The sequence below is a fragment of the Lepisosteus platostomus genome, chromosome 5 (assembly GCF_059453375.1).
Source record: "Lepisosteus platostomus isolate fLepPlt1 chromosome 5, fLepPlt1.hap1, whole genome shotgun sequence".
Lineage (NCBI taxonomy): Eukaryota > Metazoa > Chordata > Actinopteri > Semionotiformes > Lepisosteidae > Lepisosteus > Lepisosteus platostomus.
Genome location: NC_142615.1, coordinates 19,038,516 through 19,062,076, shown reverse-complemented (window position 1 = coordinate 19,062,076; position 23,561 = coordinate 19,038,516). Strand labels below are relative to the sequence as shown.

The window sequence follows — 23,561 nt, the reverse complement described above, 5'->3', positions numbered from 1 at the left end:
AACTTACGCAACTCGTCAGGATGGCCGAGTGGTCTAAGGCGCCAGACTCAAGGACTCCTGTCTTTCCATTGCTTGGGTGTTCTGGTCTCTGAATAGAGGCGTGGGTTCAAATCCCACTCCTGACAGCTTTTCCCTCTCTTGCATTTTTCCTGTCTTCTTGTGCTCGCTGACAACGACAGAAAGAAGAAAACGGAGAAACAGGCTTGCGGGCACATGATGGGCAGGGAAATGCTTCGTGAACACTTCAATGTGATTAGCAGAAAGTCAAATAGGCTTCGATTTCTCCCTTAAGAACTGTTTGGGGTGCCTGTAATCGAATAAAGATTTACGGTCAAGGTATGCATTCAAAGGTGAAAGACCGAAATATAAATCCAGAAGAAGATGTATTAAAACATATTGTTTTCCTTGCGGTTTCCCCTGTATTTCATTAAATGTGGCATTGTGAAATCAGCCTGTAGCCCTACGGAATGCAGCCACTCTCCCGGTGACAGCGGCAGGAGCCGAGAGGATTAAATCAGAGCTCGAACAGAGAGTTAAAAAAATATGGGCAACTAGAACATAGATCATAGAACATTTTTATTAAACTTTCCTATCTGCTCGGCCTTACTGAAGTATTTTAGCTGCATTTTAGCTTCTATTTATATACTTTACAGTAGATAGTGTTTAGTAAGAGAAGAGAGATACAAGCGCTAAACCCCCACAATAACCAAACCTTAACTAAAGCAGGAAGATCTGTTGCTTTAGCAAATTTCATGCAGTTTATTTCTGACACAAGACATAACAAGCTTGTGTATTTATGACAAAAAAGCAGGGCAGCAATTTATATCGGCCTTGAAATTGATATTGTTAAAAAGTGAGTTAAATGCAGATATAGTAAATATATGTTCTCATATAATGGTGTGTTTTTTTGTCTAAAAATCCTTCATGAATGGTTTAACAGACACCTTGCATAATTAAAAAATATATATATTTACGAATATTAACCTTTTATACAGTAAAGTTTTGTTGTGAACATGAGCCCTGTTTATCGATGTCACCAACACAGTTCTGGATTTTATTCTGCCTTCCTACGCACATATGAATTTTCTTTCACACAACAGCTCGCATGTATGGTAGCGTATTAGCGCCAGGGATAAAAAGAATGATGTTGGCTTTTAAATGATAAACCATTTGCGTTTATACAAAATCACAATGCGTTGTCGCAGACATTGGGACATACTCTGTTTAAACATCTGTCGTTTTCTCTTATATTGGCTCCTGTGCTTCGGTCCATTTGAGAGAGAAGACACTGAAAAAGTCTTGTGAAAGTGGATTTTGCACCTACGCCAGTGCTGTAGTGGTATCATACAGACACCCATACAAATCCATCAAACGTTGGAAGCTCTGGAAGGCAACGTAAAATATTGCTCTGTCCGTTGGTGGATTAGGTATGCATGCTACATTTCAACGTAAAATGCAATGTAAAAAGATCAAATTTGATTCAAAATCGATTAATGTAAAAACCGATAAAGCTCATGTTTTTTTATCTAGTTTTATCTATATCTATATCTAGTTTTTCAAAGGTCTTAAAAAAATGTTTATCGCGATTGTGAAAGTTCGAGAAGGTGTACCAGCGCGTGCCTTTATATCGCCAGCTTCAGTCTCGCCTGTAGCTGCGAGAAGGTTAAAAGCGCACAAGTGATCTGTCTTTCGTCCAAATAATTGCTGGAGCAGCAGGACGTAGAGCACCATCCAGCAGCTGTAGACGATGTTCGAGGAAGAGCTAATTCTGTTTTCAGCACAGGGAGCAAGAATGAGCTCAGTCCGGCTCCCAGCAGAATCCATTCTGGTTTGGTTGCTGTCAGACTGTGCATCTGAGGCTTTTTGGATCGCAACGTGAAAAAAAAGAACAAAAAACAATTGCTCACATCGTGTTACTTCTACCAGAGGATAGGAAGATATCACTTAAAAAAATCAGCAATTAATATTTGGATCCGTGGCCTCATACTAATTATTTAACTATCAGATTGTGTTTCTGCAACATTTCGTGCACAGTATGCCGTATTCAACAATAAAACAACAGTCACAACGAGGCCTTTACACCCAGTCTGGGGTATTTTCCCCTTTTATATTTTTGCCACTTTATATCGAACCTGTTATACTCCCAGAAGTGCGCAGTAGCTTCTACTTAATAAAATATACAATTCACCGCTGGTATAAACAGATGTGTGCCATGTCTGCTTTTGTAAGCATTTGTTTCAAAAATAAGTTCACAATATGTTAAAAACACAAAAAACACAAACTTAATAATACAACGATACAAAATCAAAACCAAATCATAAAGCCAATTAAGTACCTATCCTTTGAAAACAGAGAACACCTTTATATCTACAATAAAAAAGTGACATTTGTATCTACTTTTGAATTACTGTACAAAGCAGACAGAGTATTCCCTGAATTCAAAGATCAGATCTTGGCCAAAACAAGACAATCAGACGTGAGCTGAATTCAGAACAAGAGCCTCTGCTTCGTCGTTTATTGAGCTTGTGATCAAAGTCTGAGTGGAAAAAGATCGGCTATTTTAACTGTTTGAATGAAATACACAAAGGGTACCTTCCTTCGACCCAGTGTCAAACCAGCAACCTAAGGATTCCCTCTTGTTTCCACTACAGTCCTCCGCTCTACCAACTGAGCTACCAACAGATGTCAGGAGATGCTCTCTGGCACATACTGTCCGATGTAGTGAAATGTTCCGGATGATTTAAATCCCAGATCGACATCGTTTCCAACTCGTTTCCTTAGTCTTGTTTACCTTGAATTTAAGCCACATACCAGGATTCTACTGTATAAACTTCCGGAGATATTACAAAATGTTTGATGGAGCATCAATCTTTCCAGGCGGAAATTGACTCCTTTTCTTTCTCGAGGGATCATATTAAACATTTCATTTGGATCGAGAAGAGGATCACCATGAGACACAAAACAAACAGTTTCATTCTGTCTTTATTAGAATCTGTATTACAGCTAATGAATGTAAAGCCTTTAGTATGCGAGAGTGAGAGTTCAGTTATGCCAGGGAGTGTGAGAAAAGAGTACTGAAATTTAGTAAATTAATATTTAAATAGAGCGTAAATCTTCAAAGTGTCACTGCAAAATTATTACAGGGGTCTACCAGCTGCCGGACGTACTTGTTTTGGGACTATTTCCAATAAGTACCGCATTAGTAGTTGTGTGTCCTTACTGGTATCTTTTAAACATTCGGTTATATACAAACGGGACAGAGACACAGTGATAATCTGATTTTAACATGTCCTGCATTTTAACTTACTGAACAGATAAATTGAAATGTTCTGATTCAGAGCCCCTGCAGTTCGTGCTAATTAGAACCACAACAATACTCCTGAGTCCTGAGCACCACACTGAGCAAAGGTTCAGCTGAACTCTGACTTTGTTCAGCACGACTTGTTGTTGCAGTTGAGCTCAGAGCTGGAGATGATCTCCATATTCTACCACACTAACTAGTCCTAAACGTAGTACACAGTACACACTTTTTAAAAACAATTTAAAATATTACACAAAGGCTGTAAAGCACACTCTAAATCGATCCGAATATTTGATTTCCGCGATCCGTTTAGGCAACATTAGGCAACGTGGCGCTTCTCCAGCAAAGCATTTCTCAGTTTTGTGAACTACTGGTGCTTTTAACACACCAACTTACGCAACTCGTCAGGATGGCCGAGTGGTCTAAGGCGCCAGACTCAAGGACTCCTGTCTTTCCATTGCTTGGGTGTTCTGGTCTCTGAATAGAGGCGTGGGTTCAAATCCCACTCCTGACAGCTTTTCCCTCTCTTGCATTTTTCCTGTCTTCTTGTGCTCGCTGACAACGACAGAAAGAAGAAAACGGAGAAACAGGCTTGCGGGCACATGATGGGCAGGGAAATGCTTCGTGAACACTTCAATGTGATTAGCAGAAAGTCAAATAGGCTTCGATTTCTCCCTTAAGAACTGTTTGGGGTGCCTGTAATCGAATAAAGATTTACGGTCAAGGTATGCATTCAAAGGTGAAAGACCGAAATATAAATCCAGAAGAAGATGTATTAAAACATATTGTTTTCCTTGCGGTTTCCCCTGTATTTCATTAAATGTGGCATTGTGAAATCAGCCTGTAGCCCTACGGAATGCAGCCACTCTCCCGGTGACAGCGGCAGGAGCCGAGAGGATTAAATCAGAGCTCGAACAGAGAGTTAAAAAAATATGGGCAACTAGAACATAGATCATAGAACATTTTTATTAAACTTTCCTATCTGCTCGGCCTTACTGAAGTATTTTAGCTGCATTTTAGCTTCTATTTATATACTTTACAGTAGATAGTGTTTAGTAAGAGAAGAGAGATACAAGCGCTAAACCCCCACAATAACCAAACCTTAACTAAAGCAGGAAGATCTGTTGCTTTAGCAAATTTCATGCAGTTTATTTCTGACACAAGACATAACAAGCTTGTGTATTTATGACAAAAAAGCAGGGCAGCAATTTATATCGGCCTTGAAATTGATATTGTTAAAAAGTGAGTTAAATGCAGATATAGTAAATATATGTTCTCATATAATGGTGTGTTTTTTTGTCTAAAAATCCTTCATGAATGGTTTAACAGACACCTTGCATAATTAAAAAATATATATATTTACGAATATTAACCTTTTATACAGTAAAGTTTTGTTGTGAACATGAGCCCTGTTTATCGATGTCACCAACACAGTTCTGGATTTTATTCTGCCTTCCTACGCACATATGAATTTTCTTTCACACAACAGCTCGCATGTATGGTAGCGTATTAGCGCCAGGGATAAAAAGAATGATGTTGGCTTTTAAATGATAAACCATTTGCGTTTATACAAAATCACAATGCGTTGTCGCAGACATTGGGACATACTCTGTTTAAACATCTGTCGTTTTCTCTTATATTGGCTCCTGTGCTTCGGTCCATTTGAGAGAGAAGACACTGAAAAAGTCTTGTGAAAGTGGATTTTGCACCTACGCCAGTGCTGTAGTGGTATCATACAGACACCCATACAAATCCATCAAACGTTGGAAGCTCTGGAAGGCAACGTAAAATATTGCTCTGTCCGTTGGTGGATTAGGTATGCATGCTACATTTCAACGTAAAATGCAATGTAAAAAGATCAAATTTGATTCAAAATCGATTAATGTAAAAACCGATAAAGCTCATGTTTTTTTATCTAGTTTTATCTATATCTATATCTAGTTTTTCAAAGGTCTTAAAAAAATGTTTATCGCGATTGTGAAAGTTCGAGAAGGTGTACCAGCGCGTGCCTTTATATCGCCAGCTTCAGTCTCGCCTGTAGCTGCGAGAAGGTTAAAAGCGCACAAGTGATCTGTCTTTCGTCCAAATAATTGCTGGAGCAGCAGGACGTAGAGCACCATCCAGCAGCTGTAGACGATGTTCGAGGAAGAGCTAATTCTGTTTTCAGCACAGGGAGCAAGAATGAGCTCAGTCCGGCTCCCAGCAGAATCCATTCTGGTTTGGTTGCTGTCAGACTGTGCATCTGAGGCTTTTTGGATCGCAACGTGAAAAAAAAGAACAAAAAACAATTGCTCACATCATGTTACTTCTACCAGAGGATAGGAAGATATCACTTAAAAAAATCAGCAATTAATATTTGGATCCGTGGCCTCATACTAATTATTTAACTATCAGATTGTGTTTCTGCAACATTTCGTGCACAGTATGCCGTATTCAACAATAAAACAACAGTCACAACGAGGCCTTTACACCCAGTCTGGGGTATTTTCCCCTTTTATATTTTTGCCACTTTATATCGAACCTGTTATTCTCCCAGAAGTGCGCAGTAGCTTCTACTTAATAAAATATACAATTCACCGCTGGTATAAACAGATGTGTGCCATGTCTGCTTTTGTAAGCATTTGTTTCAAAAATAAGTTCACAATATGTTAAAAACACAAAAAGCACAAACTTAATAATACAACGATACAAAATCAAAACCAAATCATAAAGCCAATTAAGTACCTATCCTTTGAAAACAGAGAACACCTTTATATCTACAATAAAAAAGTGACATTTGTATCTACTTTTGAATTACTGTACAAAGCAGACAGAGTATTCCCTGAATTCAAAGATCAGATCTTGGCCAAAACAAGACAATCAGACGTGAGCTGAATTCAGAACAAGAGCCTCTGCTTCGTCGTTTATTGAGCTTGTGATCAAAGTCTGAGTGGAAAAAGATCGGCTATTTTAACTGTTTGAATGAAATACACAAAGGGTACCTTCCTTCGACCCAGTGTCAAACCAGCAACCTAAGGATTCCCTCTTGTTTCCACTACAGTCCTCCGCTCTACCAACTGAGCTACCAACAGATGTCAGGAGATGCTCTCTGGCACATACTGTCCGATGTAGTGAAATGTTCCGGATGATTTAAATCCCAGATCGACATCGTTTCCAACTCGTTTCCTTAGTCTTGTTTACCTTGAATTTAAGCCACATACCAGGATTCTACTGTATAAACTTCCGGAGATATTACAAAATGTTTGATGGAGCATCAATCTTTCCAGGCGGAAATTGACTCCTTTTCTTTCTCGAGGGATCATATTAAACATTTCATTTGGATCGAGAAGAGGATCACCATGAGACACAAAACAAACAGTTTCATTCTGTCTTTATTAGAATCTGTATTACAGCTAATGAATGTAAAGCCTTTAGTATGCGAGAGTGAGAGTTCAGTTATGCCAGGGAGTGTGAGAAAAGAGAACTGAAATTTAGTAAATTAATATTTAAATAGAGCGTAAATCTTCAAAGTGTCACTGCAAAATTATTACAGGGGTCTACCAGCTGCCGGACGTACTTGTTTTGGGACTATTTCCAATAAGTACCGCATTAGTAGTTGTGTGTCCTTACTGGTATCTTTTAAACATTCGGTTATATACAAACGGGACAGAGACACAGTGATAATCTGATTTTAACATGTCCTGCATTTTAACTTACTGAACAGATAAATTGAAATGTTCTGATTCAGAGCCCCTGCAGTTCGTGCTAATTAGAACCACAACAATATTCCTGAGTCCTGAGCACCACACTGAGCAAAGGTTCAGCTGAACTCTGACTTTGTTCAGCACGACTTGTTGTTGCAGTTGAGCTCAGAGCTGGAGATGATCTCCATATTCTACCACACTAACTAGTCCTAAACGTAGTACACAGTACACACTTTTTAAAAACAATTTAAAATATTACACAAAGGCTGTAAAGCACACTCTAAATCGATCCGAATATTTGATTTCCGCGATCCGTTTAGGCAACATTAGGCAACGTGGCGCTTCTCCAGCAAAGCATTTCTCAGTTTTGTGAACTACTGGTGCTTTTAACACACCATCTTACGCAACTCGTCAGGATGGCCGAGTGGTCTAAGGCGCCAGACTCAAGGACTCCTGTCTTTCCATTGCTTGGGTGTTCTGGTCTCTGAATAGAGGCGTGGGTTCAAATCCCACTCCTGACAGCTTTTCCCTCTCTTGCATTTTTCCTGTCTTCTTGTGCTCGCTGACAACGACAGAAAGAAGAAAACGGAGAAACAGGCTTGCGGGCACATGATGGGCAGGGAAATGCTTCGTGAACACTTCAATGTGATTAGCAGAAAGTCAAATAGGCTTCGATTTCTCCCTTAAGAACTGTTTGGGGTGCCTGTAATCGAGTAAAGATTTACGGTCAAGGTATGCATTCAAAGGTGAAAGATCGAAATATAAATCCAGAAGAAGATGTATTAAAACATATTGTAACTCTTACGGCCGACAGGCACTGTGTAAGAGCCGGCGTACCAGAGCAGGTGATGTCACCGTCCTTCCCTGTGATAGCAGGACTACAGCTATCGGGCTGTAGAGAGATCTTTCTTTAGCTCACGGGGCTGGGTCGCTGCAGAGAGACGCGGGAGTCCCGGGTTCGAGCCTCAGTCGGGATGGGGCCGACCTAATGCGGCAAGGGCGCCTGCCTGAGCCTCCGTTGCGTTACAATATCTTTTTCCTTGCGGTTTCCCCTGTATTTCATTAAATGTGGCATTGTGAAATCAGCCTGTAGCCCTACGGAATGCAGCCACTCTCCCGGTGACAGCGGCAGGAGCCGAGAGGATTAAATCAGAGCTCGAACCGAGAGTTTACAAAATATGGGCAACTAGAACATAGATCATAGAACATTTTTATTAAACTTTCCTATCTGCTCGGCCTTACTGAAGTATTTTAGCTGCATTTTAGCTTCTATTTATATACTTTACAGTAGTAGTGTTTAGTAAGAGAAGAGAGATACAAGCGCTAAACCCCCACAATAACCAAACCTTAACTAAAGCAGGAAGATCAGTTTCTGCTCGAGACAGCCGTTTTCTGAACTGTAAATCTCTGGCTGGAGACGCTGTGTGTCCGGACTCAGAGGTTGTATAAGAAAAGACTCGGAGAGCTGCAGTCGCGGCTCATTGCTCTGCGCTCCCCGTGCGGAATGCGCGTGTCCTCACTCCTTCATTACCTTCATACACTCCTCTCAAACCACAGCAAACTCCTGAAATATTTCGGTGAACAGATACTGGGTCTTTCTTTCCGAGATATCATAGGCAGAAACAATAAACACGGTGAAAACAGGAAGGTATTCTGATCGTATAGAGAAATGCGCAAAAATACATTTCCTAAAATCCAATAAAATCTAGTTAAATTCTGCTGTATCTGGATAGTTTTGGCACAGTTGTTACAGCAAAGAGACAAATAAACGTTTTTTTTAATTTAATTCGAGCTGTAGTTTTGAAAATGTTTTTTCAATTCTCTAAATAATACAAACACAAACACCCGTTGTAAGCGTCTGACCATTGATATTCTTGAATTACAGTATAAGACCGTACACACGCTGGCAGGCAGTTCAGCGAATATGATGCCCCTGCAGGGGCCGAATATTAGACAGACGTATACATACAGTCATCGTGTGGAGTTTATTCCTCCTCTGCCGCAGTCTTTGCCTCTTGTCACATTTGCGCTTAATTGTCGATTTTTTTTATAGAACACCGAATATCTTGAGGAAGCCTGTCAAGCGAAGACTGATGGATTACTGAGGTGCAAACACTGGTTCAAAATCAACACCCTCTGCTATTGCCGTTGTTTCTTTGATAGTTTCTTCAAATTCCTCATCTGACCTTCAATATCGAGGGATATTGAGCATAATACCATACAAATTGTAACTTTCTTTTGATTGCCAGTTTTATTAAAATGCCATCCCCTTTTACAGTTATTTTAGATGTTTGGCAAGGCGTAATATCCCCCCTCTCACCCTCAGCTAAAATATTTTAAAAGTACAACAACATTACATTATATTGAACAGCGTTTATGTTAACATTTATATTCAAATTAAGGTAAATATACGAAAATATTAAAATAGAGCTCCGGCGATCTGTTGTTTTTGCTTGTCAAGTTCTCGAACAATTTTGCATTGTTTTTTTAATTACTTTAGCTGAAGATGCAACGGGAGCATAAGTGAATTCTCCCGCCACTCACTGGAACATATAATTCCATTGGTGAATACTAACTGCTTGCAAGTTGCCAATGTCGGTAATTATTGGAAATTCCCGGTAATGTTGACTCTGGTACTCAATTGTTTACTACTGCAAATATCAAAATAGTTCAGGTTTTGCGGAACAATTAAATTTTTGCGGTGAAGATGTTTACTATAGGAAGAAGTGCGTCCCTGGGTGGGATCAAAAAAACCACCTGGGGGTTAATAGCCGAAAACTCTAACCGATTGCACCACAGAAATGCTTACACCTTGCTTTTTTTCATTTACATACTTTTGGTGAACAGAAAATTCGCTCGCATTTCATCTTTCGCAAGCTGTATGATTTTAAAAAAAAGTTGTTCTGCAAACGAAATGAATAAACCAAATCAAGACCTCTTTGAGTGTCCCAAATTACATGTTCTGTAAAACAAGACAGGAAAAAAAGGTACCGCTGGAATTCGGATCCAGGATTTCCTCTTTATGAAACAGGTGTTTCAACCAGCTTTACCACAGCACCGGCAGAATACTATTCTTATACAGGTGGGTACCCACCCTAAAACCTTTGTTCTCTCGCTATTTTACCTTTGCCTACTGCCCTGTCTCTCTCACACCTGAAGAAGGCTCCACGGGCGAAACGTTGTGTTCTCGTTCTTCTTTTTTTCAGCATGGAATAAACCTATTACCTATTCTTATACAGCCTCTTGGACACACCCCTCTGAGACATCTGAGGTCGATGTGCGCTGAGCCTGGTCGCCAAGCAAAATCATGCCCAAGGGGGGTGGCTCTCGTGACGAGGTGGCCGAGTGGTTAAGGCGATGGACCATTGTGCTTTGCACGCGTGGGTTCGAATCCCATCCTCGTCGACTTATGTTTTCGACTTGTGATCCGTTTCTCGGACTTGCTTTCTTTAGCTTCTGTAGTAGAGCAGTAATATTTCTAGCGTTGGCTGAACATGGCTTACAGCAGTAGCTGACAGATATAGTCTCTTAATATTTAGGTTAAATTTATGCTTTGTACTGCTTTCACCTGATATTAATAGTAGTCCTGATGAACGATTTAGGGACATGGCGCATCTTGAAAATGTTCTTGTTAATTTCAGTTTGGAAAAGATGCACTCCCCAGAAGCAGAAACTGGTCGTATCTGCAAAATGCGCAATGCAATAGCAATGTCTTGCTATGAGTCCTTACCTGTTACAGGAGGCGTTGTAGGACTTTTTTAGTTCAGAAAAAGCTATCAATTCATCTTACATTTCTACTCCATCAATATTAGCATTGCTATCTTTACTAAGCTCTAAATACAGCTCTAAATAAATGCAAATTTTAAAATACATTTTAAAATAAATGCTATTCCATATGTTGTAACTTTGTGGTATTTAGAATTTTTATCTGAGGATGCAAGGGAAAGTATTATACAACTGTGAAAGAGGCTTGTATTTTAATACAATTTTCGATCAAAAGAAAACCAAAGTCCCTATGATATTACCGTCAATATATCTTGATATCAACGTTCAGTTGAAAGATTTGAAGAAACTCTCAAACAAGCAACTGCAGTAGCAGAGAGTTTTGATATAAACCGATGCTTGCAGATCAATACTCCATTCATCCTTGAAAGAAGCAAAGACAGGGATATTTTGAGTGTCTCCATGATCCTCTTCTCAATCCAAAAGAAAGGTTTTATATGATCCTGATCCCACTAGAAAAAGGGTCAATTTCAGCCTGCACTGATGTCCCTTCAAACGTTTTATAAGAACTCTGGACGTTTATACAGTGGAAGCCTGGTCCATTTCTTCTTCTGAACGAGACTATGGGAGTGAGTATTTTGACGTCGAACTGGGATTTAAATAGAGGAACACTACACTACATTGGGCTACACGTGTGACAAAGCGTTTGCTTTCCGACCTCTCGATAGCTCAATTGCTGGATCTTAAGACTATAGACAAAAACAGTGGGCATTTCTTATGTCCCTGGTCTGAATCCAGTTTGAAGGATGGTGTTTTCTTGTTCCTTAATCAAAAAGTGAAAATTGCGAATTTGTCTTTCACTTTGACGTTCACCCGAAACCTCAGTATATAAAGAAGTAAAGGCTCCTGTTCTGGATCCTAATCCTAATCCTCACGTCTGATTGTTTTGCTTAGACCTTTAAAATGTACACTGTGGACTGTTTGCTCTTCCTAACACAATTAAAAAGCCGCCGACAAACTTACCGATTGGGAGTTTAGTTCAGTGATAGCGCGCACTTAAGACGCTCCGTTTTCTATCGCTGGCATCTCTGTATTCTTTTTAAACGCGATATTTTTTATTCTTGAATTTCAGGGAGACTCATAAACCCTTTGTCTGTTTTGAAGATACATTATTTTAAACCAGACATAATGAAAGACGTAGTAACTAGACACACATACAAGACACATGAATAGTAGCGGCTCTGAATGCAATACAAACGCCAATGGCGCAATGGATAACGTGTCTGATTACGGATCAGAAGACTTTAGGTTTGTATTCCTTCCTGGTTCGTGAAGAAGCTTTTAAACCTCACTACTCAACACTGACATCGTAGGGTGTGCGGTCCTACACAACCTTACTATCGACTGGATGAGTCTTCTGTTCAATCTCCGATTCTTTCCGCACATTCCTGCTATTTCACCACCGTTATTGTAAGATAGCCACAGACACGAGAAGATATTGTAACGCAACGGGGCTCAGGCGGGCGCCCTTGCCGCATCTGGTCGGCTCGAACCCGGGACTTCCACGTCTCTCTGCAGCGACCTAGCCCCGTGAGCCAAAGAGAGATCTCTCCACAGCCCAGTAGCTGTGGTCCTGCTATCACAGGGAAGGGCGGTGACGTCACCCGCTCTGGTACGCCGGCTCTTACACAGCGCCCTGTCGGCCGTAAGCGTTACACTCTCCCCCGCTTAAATCGCCGTCCCCGGCGAAGGGCTATCCCACCCCGCTTCTGACACCAATGTAACGCAACGGGGCTCAGGCGGGCGCCTGAGCCCCGTTGCGTTACAATATACTATTCCGAACAAATGTCTTAAAAAATCACGTTGAAAAAGGTGACAATACGTTTTTGTTTCTTTAACGTAACCTTACTTTTGCCTGTAAAGTTCACATTATTTTCTGTAGCCGCAAATCCCCAATATTTCTGCTGTCTCCCGAGAAACACAAGCGTGGAGTCAAATCATATTAAATAACACAACACATCTATTAATTTAACACCCAGATGTGACAGAACACATGTAAGACTTACACACAGCTTTTAATATGCTCTAGTGAATTTGCAGGTGTCCTGGGGAGGGAAGAGAACTGATATTAAGGAAATGCATATTTAAAGGGGATGTTAGTCTTAAATGTGTTTTGTCACATCTGGGTGTTAACTGAATAATTTTTTTGCATTATTTATTGTGTTTTGACTCTATACTTGTGTTTCTCAAGAGACAGCAGAAATATTGATGTTTACATTTCTATTCACATTCCCGGTGATATTGACTGAGGTAATGCAGAAGCATGTTCTCTATAACAACAAACGGTGCGAGAAGACAGGAAGAAAGGCACCGCTAGGATTTGAACCCAAGATCTCCTGTTTACTAGACAGGCGCTTTAACCAACTAAGCCACGGCGCCGACAGAATCCTCCTCTTTTACTGCGACTTGGACACACCGCTCTGAGACACCTGCGTTCAGTAAGCGCTGAGTCTGCTGGCTGAGCACGTTGCCTCATTTACATTCAATAGGAGCCCAGACACTAAGAGAAACGTATAGAAATGGGTTTTATCCGGAACTTTGCGTTGTTCTGTTCATGCTGACTACACGCTTTAGATATGTCATTTACTGCAAGCGTTGCTTTTCCAGGTTTTTCTGAAATTCCTCGCATTTGAGCCAGCACTAAAATATTTCATTCCCGTCGCTGAATACATCGTGGAAACGGTATTTGCAACGGAATACTGTCACACATGAAACCTCTTTGTTATTCGGTTCTGAAGTTTGAAAATGAAAATAAAGGTCACCTCATAGGCTTGAAAGAAGTCCAAGCAGCATAAAAACCCGTGAATTCTCACAAATTGCATTGTGCTGCACCTTTCTCCTGCTGCTGTTATAAATCTGCCTTAAACATTTGAATGCATACCTTACTGCTGCTAATCACATTCACGTGTTTACGAAGCTTTTTTCTGTCCGTTATGTTTTTGCTAAGCAATTTCTCCGTTTTCCTCGTACTGTGATTGTCAGCGAGCACAACAAGACTGAAACAGTGTAAAGGCAGGTAAAGAAGACAGGGTAAAACGCCTGTGAAGACACGAAGCTGTGAATTTGCTGTTTTAAACCGCTCGACTATCCTGAAAAAAAATGTGTGCTGATTGCACCAGTCGCATCCGATTTTCTGTAACTTTAGGACGATTGATACGACTGGACAAACACAATTTGTGGCGTTTAGCATGACATGGAAAACGGTACCGCAGCATTCGGGCCCGGACCACCAGACTCAGTTTTTACCCCCGCACTATCAAACTATTAAACTCCCAGCCTCTCTCACTCTCTCCTCACCTCTCACCTGTGATCTGAACCTCACAGTGCCTTCTTTCTTACCAAAGACCCAAATACACATTGAAAATCTACCTCTACCATACATGTCAACAGCTCACTCCTCATCATTTCTATCCCTTTATTTCATTCTTTTGATGCATGTTTTTGCACATAACCTGTTACCTTTTTGTTGTTTTGCACACTACCTGTTGTTGTTTTTGCACATCAGCTGTTGTCTCTGTCTTTCTTTTATTATACAATTGTATTGTTGTTGTGTTTTTTATTTGTACTACTTATGTCCGAGAGCTAGCTAAATAACATTCCGTTATACCATATACCTGCCTATGAGTATAATGACAATAAACTTGAACTTGACCTTTAAACTTGAACTTGAACTTGACATAGTCTTGCAGGCAGTATATTATTTTATCGTTTACTCGTTTAAAAAAACACGGTCTTCTCGTTCCTAAGTCAGATTTTAAGTGCTTTCGAATGTTTCTTCCAAGCTGGACTGACAGCTCACCAGATCTGTTTGTGATCAGACCATGGAGTGGGGGGCTGTACCAAGCCCAAGTTCCTTCCCAATGCTGAGGCGATCATTCGGAAGATGGGTGTGAAGAGAGACAAGCTTTGTCGACTAAGAAGCAAGGCAGGATATGCACGAATACTAATCACTGGTGACAGTTATGTTTTCTTACTATTGAGACTCCCACATTGCGAGTTTTTTTTTAAGACTATGAAACAGGCACGGGTGGGGTTTGAACCCACGATCTTCGGTTTACAAAACCGACGCCTTACCACTTGGCCACCGCACCTTCGAGGAAATACATCGCCTGGAGGCAGCAACAACAATAAAAGGGATACTTAACAAGGAGATACGCTGTAGCAGTGCGACTCCAACAGATGCTCCTGAAGAGGCTGGAGGTTTAAGCCAGCTCCTTAAAGCACTCAGCCACGTTACTCTCAACAGCGGCTCTTCAGCTCTTGTTGTTTGACCTAGTGTTTTTATAACGCGTGGAATTGACCGCAGCTTCGTTTTCTGAGATGCTTTCTCTCACGTGGTGAAATCTCGACCTCTTTGGCATCTCTGGCTGTAGTTCTTCTGTAGAGCAGGCTTTCACACCTCTGCTTTTAGTGCCCTTGAAGTCATTTTATTTTTACAGGAAGACGCATTCCCTAACGATCTCTCCTGTTTTAGAAATGCTTCATAAGGCGTGTTTGATTCAACGGACAAACAGTATACTAATTGTACAATGCAGATTTATGCGGCATTCGTACTGGATTTGAGTGGGATTCTGAAATACATCTTGCAAAGGTATTCAGACTTTCTTGAACCTATAATAAAAAACAGACCTGAAACTCCCTAACTTCCAATCTCTGATGTTGATGTCCTTAAACTCGGACGTGATGTTCTGCAGACGTGTGCATAATGTCCTGTTTTCTTACAGTGTAGACATTTTGCTGTTCACGCTCCGCATTCATCTGCTTTGTGCATTGTTAGTCCGCACCTGTAACAAGTAATGTCAGCCGTCCTCTGTTCTTCTATATCTCTAGCATGACTGCGTCCGGCTGCTCGGCTTTTGTTTGTAAAGTTTGAGCGAGCGCCCCGTTCAGTGTCACTTTGTCACTGTGGTCAGAAAGCATTCTTGATTCTGCTTGAGCTGCTTCATGAATTCTAGCGACTGTAAGAGCTCTTTCTAAAGTCAGCCCTTCCTCCTGCAGCAATTTATAGTCTCTTATGTGTACATTTTTCCACAAGTTGATATCTTAACATGTCAGTTTCCAATACTCCAAAGTCACAAGATTTAGCCAGTTCTTTTAGTGCAGTCACAAAAGCAACAACAGATTCGTCCTGAGACGTTCTCTGCCTAAATTTATGCCGTTCCAAAACCACATTTCTCCGCGGTGTAAAGTAAGCGTCTAAGGCAGCTACAGTCTGTTCATATGTACCTTTTTCTCCAGGGAGGTTGGCGAAAATCCGCTGCACGGGAGCCCCGATACAGTGCAGTAGTATAGCCCGTCTCACGGCATCCTGAGCTTCTGTAGATCCACTGGCTATTTAAAAAAATCTGTACGACTCCATCCATATCTTGTATTCCGTATACAAATACGGAGGTCCGAGGTTCAGTAGAAATGGTGGAAAAAGCTGAGCATAAGCAAAGCTTCTCGGCGCGGCTACCATATCTTCCATGGCGAAAGCTAAACGAAAAGTCCGAAAATTCAGAAGTTCGTTTCTACCAGCAAGAGAACTAAAATCAGCAGTGTTCTGCTCGCTTTGAGTCCGTCAAGCACTCATCTCTGGTCACCATAAATGTTGTGTATCTTAATAAAGAGACGTTTTCATATTATTTTAACTATTTTATTAACTACACAGATCACGCCCTTACACCATATATTCCCGCCTTCTACTCTCTCGTTCTGTTGTCTTGCGATGTCTACTCACTATACTACATTTAGCATGACTTCTTGTTGCAGTTGAGCTCAAAGCTGGAGATGATCTCCATATTCTACCGCCGTAACTAGTCCGAAACGTAGTACACAGTACACACTTTTTAAGTGAACTCAGGTTGTTAAAAAATTAAACCAGCGCCCTGTCACAGAAACGTACCCCAGTCTCCCGCGCAACAAGCGGGGGTACTCAGCACTATACTAAAGAGGAGCGCTTGTCTGCAGCTGAGCGTCAGCTCTGTTTACTGTCAGCAGTCATTTCCTCATTTCCAAAGACTTTTTCACCTGCTTTCAGCTTTTAAACTAAACGCTCAAGAAGTAATTAATGTCAGTTGGAAGTCTGTTTCTGTTGTCTCAGCTCTTGATAAAGAAAAGCCGTGCATGGGAGACTCCCTCTCTGAAGAAGTTTGCCGTCACCCTGCGAGGGAGAAGAGCCATCAATCACCGAGGCAACTACTGAGACAGTTAACATTAAACACGTGAAATGCGAGATGTTGTGATTTTTTTCCCGCTTAAGGCTTCTATCGTTTCTTCTCTAACGAGAAAGACCTCTTTATTAGAAGTGAGATTTTAACAAACGTCTCCAGGGTTAACTGCGACCTGAACGCAACGCCTTAGACCACCAGCCATCTGGCCTGTGGTACTTAGAGCAGTGCTCAATAAAAATGATCAAAAACCGAAAGCGCTTCTTATGCGCATCAGTATATTCCGATACCACTGGTTATGCAGAAGAAATAAGAAAAGCCGAACTCAAAGCAGTGTGTTGCCATTACGGGTACTCTGCAGCTGCTTTAAGATCTACTCACACCGTGTTGCCATTAAGGCTACCTAGTTAAAAAAAAACTTATCGTCATCTTTTTGAACGTGATTATTAGACACCCGTTAAATCTCCACCGAGGTTTCTTGAGAGATCGTTCAGCGAGCGAGTATTAAAAAACTACGTCGCTTCCAAACTCTGCTCTCACTGTAAACTCGGACGTGATGTTCTGCAGATGTGCAGTGTGCCTTTCCTCTTGTCGTATTCAAGAGTACTCACTGTGTGAGCTCCTCACTGCGTGTTCTGTACTCTACTGTGATTTAATTTAGATGATTACGTGGAGTAGAGTGACAAGATCTACTTGAACATTTTCGGTTTGTGAAATGAAACACTAAATACACTACTGTAAATACAAGTAATGGACATTTAAAATAACCACAGTACAGCTAGAAGAGTGAAAGATAAAAGACTATTTAGAATGACATTCACAATAGACACAATAAGAGCAGCACAACCGCCCGAACAGGGACTTGAACCCTGGGCCCTCAGATTAAAAGTCTGATGCTCTACCGACTGAGCTATCCGGGCTCTGAAGGAAGGTCAACACTGTCGGGATCCTCGCAAGTCACGTGTCTCTTGTTCCGAAGAGCAGTCATACCTGACCCGTCTGGAATGACCACTGACAGACTTTATCCAGAAGCGACGGCACCACTCCCAGTAGAATGAGTGAGAAATACAGCATGACATGGGTAGTTATGGGGCTCCCACAATCCATCTTTCCTCACATTACTGATTTTTTTCAATAGCATTTTGACCTTTTTTCACAGATTTTTTTCTCATTTAATAAAATCTTTTAATCAACAACATTAAAAAGAAAATAAATGGAACGTTTTTTGGAACAATAATTAAAAAAAATATTTCAATGCCTTGGTTGTATACGTGTGCACACCCTTTATAAAGGGAGTTGCAACAGTGCTGAAATTTAAAGAGCATTTCTGTAGATAAAACAGCCTTGATGTTCAGCTTAGGGAGCTTGTCTTTTCGAAATTCTATTTCTTAACACCTTGCACAGCCTCCCGACAGACTAACAAATATTTTTTTGAGAAATTGGCTCACACACCGGAAGACACTAACGTTTATTTACGTTAGAGTAAGTGAATAACAGTTTAACCGAAAAGGTTTGTATTTGTGATTTTGTTAAAATTCAATACATCGTCTATCAACAGTTAGAATTTATTAAGAAATTGTTTTATTTCATAAACTATAAGACAATTCAGAGAGTTTATAGGTCATATCTGTCGCTTATGTTCTTTTAACTCTAGCGTTCAGGATCCAAACCCAGGTGCGGACGGTTGTGTTTCTTGAATCTCTTGTAATCATCAAAAGTCGATGTGTAGTCCTTCAGCACTTTCTCCAGTTGTGCCATGGATATTTTATACGTTCAATACTTGTCATGCTCTTTTGCATTTTCCTTAACAAACGGAAAAAGTTCAAAGTGTGTTTATGGCTGTGCTTCACATCTACACGACAGCACTTGTAACAGTACAGGACACGCAGTGAGGAGTTCGTGAAGCTTTCAGTTTAATGCGGAGTTCAGAAGGAGGATTCGCTCGCTGAATGATCTCTCAGGAAATCCCGGGTGAGATTCAACAGGTGTTTTCTGCAATAGCCATGACAAGTGTAAAGCAATCTCAGGATTTCCTGAATTTGAACTAAATTATTAGTTCAAATAATTTAGGATTTAACAGAACTAAAAGAGGTACATTTAAAACAGCAGCGCAACTCAGCAGCACGTCGAGTGTGCCTGCATTTAATTGTGTAAACCTGGCTCTCTCTGAACACAAGCAAAGAGTTCTCACTCACCAGAAGATTGCGATGTGAGTACTGTAATATAAAGCACCTGGAGATGCCAGGGATTGAACCCGGGACCTCATACATGCAAAGCATGCGCTTTACCACTGAGCTACATCCCCTATGAAAAAGTTTACGGAACAGACTTAGAGATGTGCAAATGCTCACTGATCACACCACTCATGAAGAATGCCTGCAGTTTCCCACTTTCGCGTTTCTTCTACTACAGAGTAAATTAATAGTAATGAAAAAATTAGGAAGGAAAAATAATGGCATCGAAGCTTCAAGAGACTGTGCACAAATTAATCTGTTATTTTTGCATCCAGTTACATGGGCGACGGTGGTTGATTCCCAGACGGGGGAGTGCTTTTTTTCTACCTCCTTACTCGACTGTCTTTCAATTCTATTTTATTTGTAAGCTTTTTGCATCTTTTAAGTGCTCTTGATTAAACTATGCATAGAAAAACAGCACTACTGATGATTTAATGTAAAAGGGTAAAATGACGCCCCAACCACAGGAATGGTAACAGGAAGGATCGTGTTCTTATTTAATATGTCCTTTTGAGGTGTCTTGTCAATGCACACAGGCGGTAGAGCTGAATAATTTACTTTTAGTGGTGTTTTTAAACAAGGATGGAACACGTTCTTTCTATACCAGGAAGAAAGGAGCAGACTTTACCTTTAAGAGGCAAAAATGACACCTTATCAAAGCTAATATTAATTAAAATGACATCACAACAAAAGAGTGGAGCCTTGAGTGAATAAAGCCTTGAGTGGAGCCTTGAGCTTTCATTGGACGTCTGTGTCTCCATAACTTTGTAGGTGAGAGAGAGGAGTGTGATAATTTGCAGGTGCTTCTCGGAAGTGCGTTGGTGGTACAGGCACCTTCCAAATAATTGAGTCAGGTTTGAATCCCAGCCAGTGCAAACCCAAATCTTTTCAAGATAATCTGTGGTCCGCTAACACATCTATTGAAACACTACAACAGGTAACACCCGTGTGAAACATCATGGGCATCTGTTAAACCTCTCTACCTGCCTTTTCCTCACAGAGACATGACGAGGGTCTAAGGGGACATTTTGAGCCGTAGAAACATTTTATCATTCCGTACTTTCCTGTGCAGTCAGGCCAGTTCCACTTTAACTGTGCCCGACAACGGAGGTCGTTTTGAAAACAACGAGAGTAAAGGCACACTGCACGTCTGCAGAACATCACGTCCGAGTTTAAGGACAGCAACATCAGAGATTGGAAGCTAGGGAGTTTCAGGTCTGTGTTTTTATTATAGGTTCAAGAAAATCTGAATACCTGAAGAAGCATTTCAGAATCCCAGTCAAAGACAGTACGAATGCCGCATAGATCTGCATTGTACAATTAGTATACTGTTTGTCCGTTGAATCAAACACACCTTATGAAACATTTCTAAAACAGGAGAGATCGTTAGGGAATGCGTCTTCCTGTAAAAATAAAATGACTTCAAGGGCACTATAAGCAGAGGTGTAAAAGCCTGCTCTACAGAAGAACAAAAGCCAGAGATGCCAAAGAGGTCGAGATTTCACCACGTGAGAGAAAGCATCTCAGAAAACGAAGTTGCGGTCGTTTCCACACGTTATAAAACCACTAGGTCAAACAAGAGCTGAAGAGCCGCTGTTGAAAGTAACACGGCCGAGCGCTTTAAGGAGCTGGCTTAAACCTTGAGCCTCTTCAGGAGCATCTGTTGGAGTCACACTGCTACAGCGTATCTCCTTGTTAAGTATCCCTTTTATTGTTGTTGCTACCTCCAGGCGATGTAAACCAGATTCAGAAAAAAAATAATTTGAACAACATTATTCCTATATTTGCTTGAAGGTGCCATGGCCAAGTGGTAAGGTGTCGGTCTCGTAAACCGAAGGCTGTGGTTTCAAACCCCACCTTTGCCTGTTTCAAAGTCTTCAAAAAAACTAGCAATGTGGGAGTCTCAATAGTAAGAAAACATAACTGTTGCCAGTGATTAGTGCATATCCTGCCTCGATTTTTAGTCAACAAAGCTTGTCTCTCTTCACACCCATCTTCCGAATGATCGCCTCAGCATTGGGAAGGAATGTGCGCTTGGTACAGCCCCCGACTCCATGGTCTGATCACAAACAGATCGGGTGAGCTGTCAGTCCAGGTTGGAAGTAACGTTCGAAAGCACTAAAAATCTGACTTAGGAACGAGAAGACCATGTTTCTTTAAACGAGTAAACGATAAAATAATATACTGCCTGCAAGACTATGTCAAGTTCAAGTTCAAGTTTAAAGTTCAAGTTCAAGTTTATTGTCATTATACTCATACGCAGGTATATGGTATAACGAAATGCTATTTAGCTAGCTCTCGGACATAAGTAGTACAAATAAAAAAACACAACAACAATACAATTGTATAACAAAAGAAAGGCAGAGACAACAGCTGATGTGCAAAAAACAACAACAGGCAGTGTGCAAAACAACAAAAAGGTAACAGGTTATGTGCAAAAACATGCATCAAAAGAATGAAGTAAAGGGATAGAAATGATGGGGAGTGAGCTTTTGACATGTATGGGAGAGGTAGATTTTCAATGTGTGTTTGGGTTTTTGGTAAGAAAGAAGGCACTGTGAGGTTCAGGTCATAGGTGAGAGGTGAGGAGAGAGTGAGAGAGGCTGGGAGTTTAATAGTTTGATAGTGCGGGGATAAAAACTGTTTCTGAGTCTGGTAGTCCGGACCCGAATGCTCCGGTACCGTTTTCCATGTCATGCTAAACGCCACAAATTGTGTTAGTCCAGTCGTATCTATCATCCCAAAGTTACGGAAAATCGGATGCGACTGGTGCAATCAGCATCCATTTTTTCAGGATAGTCGAGCGGTTTAAAACAGCAAATTCACAGCTTCGTGTCTTTTAAGCTTTGTGTTTCACTCTCCAAATAGAGGCACGGGTTCAAATCCCACTCCCGACAGTCAGGCGTTTTACCCTGTCTTTTTTACCTGCCTTTACACTGTTTCAGTCTTGTTGTGCTCATGACAATCACAGTACGAGGGAAACGGAGAAACTGCTTAGCAAAAACATAACGGACAGAAAAAAGCTTCGTAAACACGTGAATGTGATTAGCAGCAGTAAGGTATGCATTCAAATGTTTAAGGCTTATTTATAACAGCAGCAGAAGAAAGGTGCAGCACAATGCAATTTGTGAGAATTCGCGGGTTTCTATGCTGCTTGGACTTCTTTCAAGCCTATGAAGTGACCCCCGTTTTATTTTCATTTTCAAACTTCAGAACCGAATAACAAAGAGGTTTCATGTGTGACAGCATTCCGTTGCAAATACCGTTTCCACGATGTATTCAGCGACGGGAATGAAATATTTTAGTGCTGGCTCAAATGCGAGGAATTTCAGAAAAACCTGGAAAAGCAACGCTTGCAGTAAATGACAAATCTAAAGCGTGTAGTCAGCATGAACAGAACAACGCAATGCTCTGTAAAAACGATCTGAAGCCGCAATTACTTTTTTATCTCGGGCAGTTCATTCCGATACGATGTTTCCGCAGAATAAATTAAATGCCGAACTTGCCAAGCAAGTTTAATACTTGCTTGTGAGCCCTAAATAAATTGGCTGCTGCAATTTCAGCAAGCGGAGTTCTGCTCGGCTGCCTGTAGTACACATTGCTGATTCCTTTTGTGAGGGCACGGGCAATCTTTCAACGATAAGGCTGACGTGCCTGTCGAAATTGTGTTTCCCTTTCACTGTGTTGTATTTGCCCTACTAGTACAACATCAATTGTGATGTCATCATTGCCCATTGGTTTGTCTTGTTGTCATTGTGTATTTTACATTACAGGAACTGAAAGTACTGAACTGAAGGTACTGAAGGTAGGAACTGAAAGTACAGACTGCTTTAATTATAAGAAAGTTTTTTTTCTGCTGTTCTCTTTCCTGATGTATTGGTATTTGAAGGCTATTGGGCAGCAATGATTTATCTTCCTGACCTCGCTATATAACATATGGGTCCATGGTCATCTTAGTTTAGATGTACCTTTTAGAGTTGGTATTTTTCTCCATCGTTCAGCCTTCAGACATACTTGGAAAGTGTTAGGCACAGACAATCTTTCTTAATCCCCTTTTATCCTGAGGTGACGTCCCAGGCACGCTTGCCCCCTGAGAATATTCACTGTGCTCCTCAGGCTTTTTTTCTGATTCTACACAGATTTTTTCTCCTTCAAACATGTCACCACTGTCTGTGCTGCCGTGTGCAGCCCATGCATCTTCTGTATCTTCTGATGAACTTCTGAGCTCTGTGTTGCCTTCCAAACTATGTCCCTCACTTTGACTTGAAATATGGACTATAGATTGTGTACTGTCATCTGGTTTTGAATCCTTACCAATACTCACCTCCTTCTGCGCCCTAAGCACTTGGATTCTTACTTTTTTTCTATCTTCATGCCAAATCACTGATAACCATTTCCTGTTGCTGGAGTA

The 23,561-nt window shown here is 40.9% G+C and overlaps 6 non-coding genes across 6 annotated transcripts; 3 read left to right on the top strand and 3 right to left on the bottom strand.

Annotated features, from left to right (window-relative positions):
* Positions 1-14: 14 nt before the first annotated feature.
* Positions 15-125, top strand: trnal-caa (transfer RNA leucine (anticodon CAA)). The gene is made up of 2 exons: positions 15-52; positions 80-125. It is a non-coding gene; the product is annotated as a tRNA-Leu (tRNA).
* Positions 126-3,704: 3,579 nt separating this feature from the next.
* Positions 3,705-3,815, top strand: trnal-caa (transfer RNA leucine (anticodon CAA)). The gene is made up of 2 exons: positions 3,705-3,742; positions 3,770-3,815. It is a non-coding gene; the product is annotated as a tRNA-Leu (tRNA).
* Positions 3,816-7,394: 3,579 nt separating this feature from the next.
* Positions 7,395-7,505, top strand: trnal-caa (transfer RNA leucine (anticodon CAA)). The gene is made up of 2 exons: positions 7,395-7,432; positions 7,460-7,505. It is a non-coding gene; the product is annotated as a tRNA-Leu (tRNA).
* A 7,281-nt stretch (positions 7,506-14,786) lies between these two features.
* trnat-ugu (transfer RNA threonine (anticodon UGU)) lies at positions 14,787-14,858 on the bottom strand. Its single transcript has one exon. It is a non-coding gene; the product is annotated as a tRNA-Thr (tRNA).
* A 2,905-nt stretch (positions 14,859-17,763) lies between these two features.
* On the bottom strand, positions 17,764-17,836 carry trnak-uuu (transfer RNA lysine (anticodon UUU)). The gene has a single exon. It is a non-coding gene; the product is annotated as a tRNA-Lys (tRNA).
* Positions 17,837-19,149: 1,313 nt separating this feature from the next.
* trnaa-ugc (transfer RNA alanine (anticodon UGC)) lies at positions 19,150-19,221 on the bottom strand. Its single transcript has one exon. It is a non-coding gene; the product is annotated as a tRNA-Ala (tRNA).
* Positions 19,222-23,561: the final 4,340 nt, after the last annotated feature.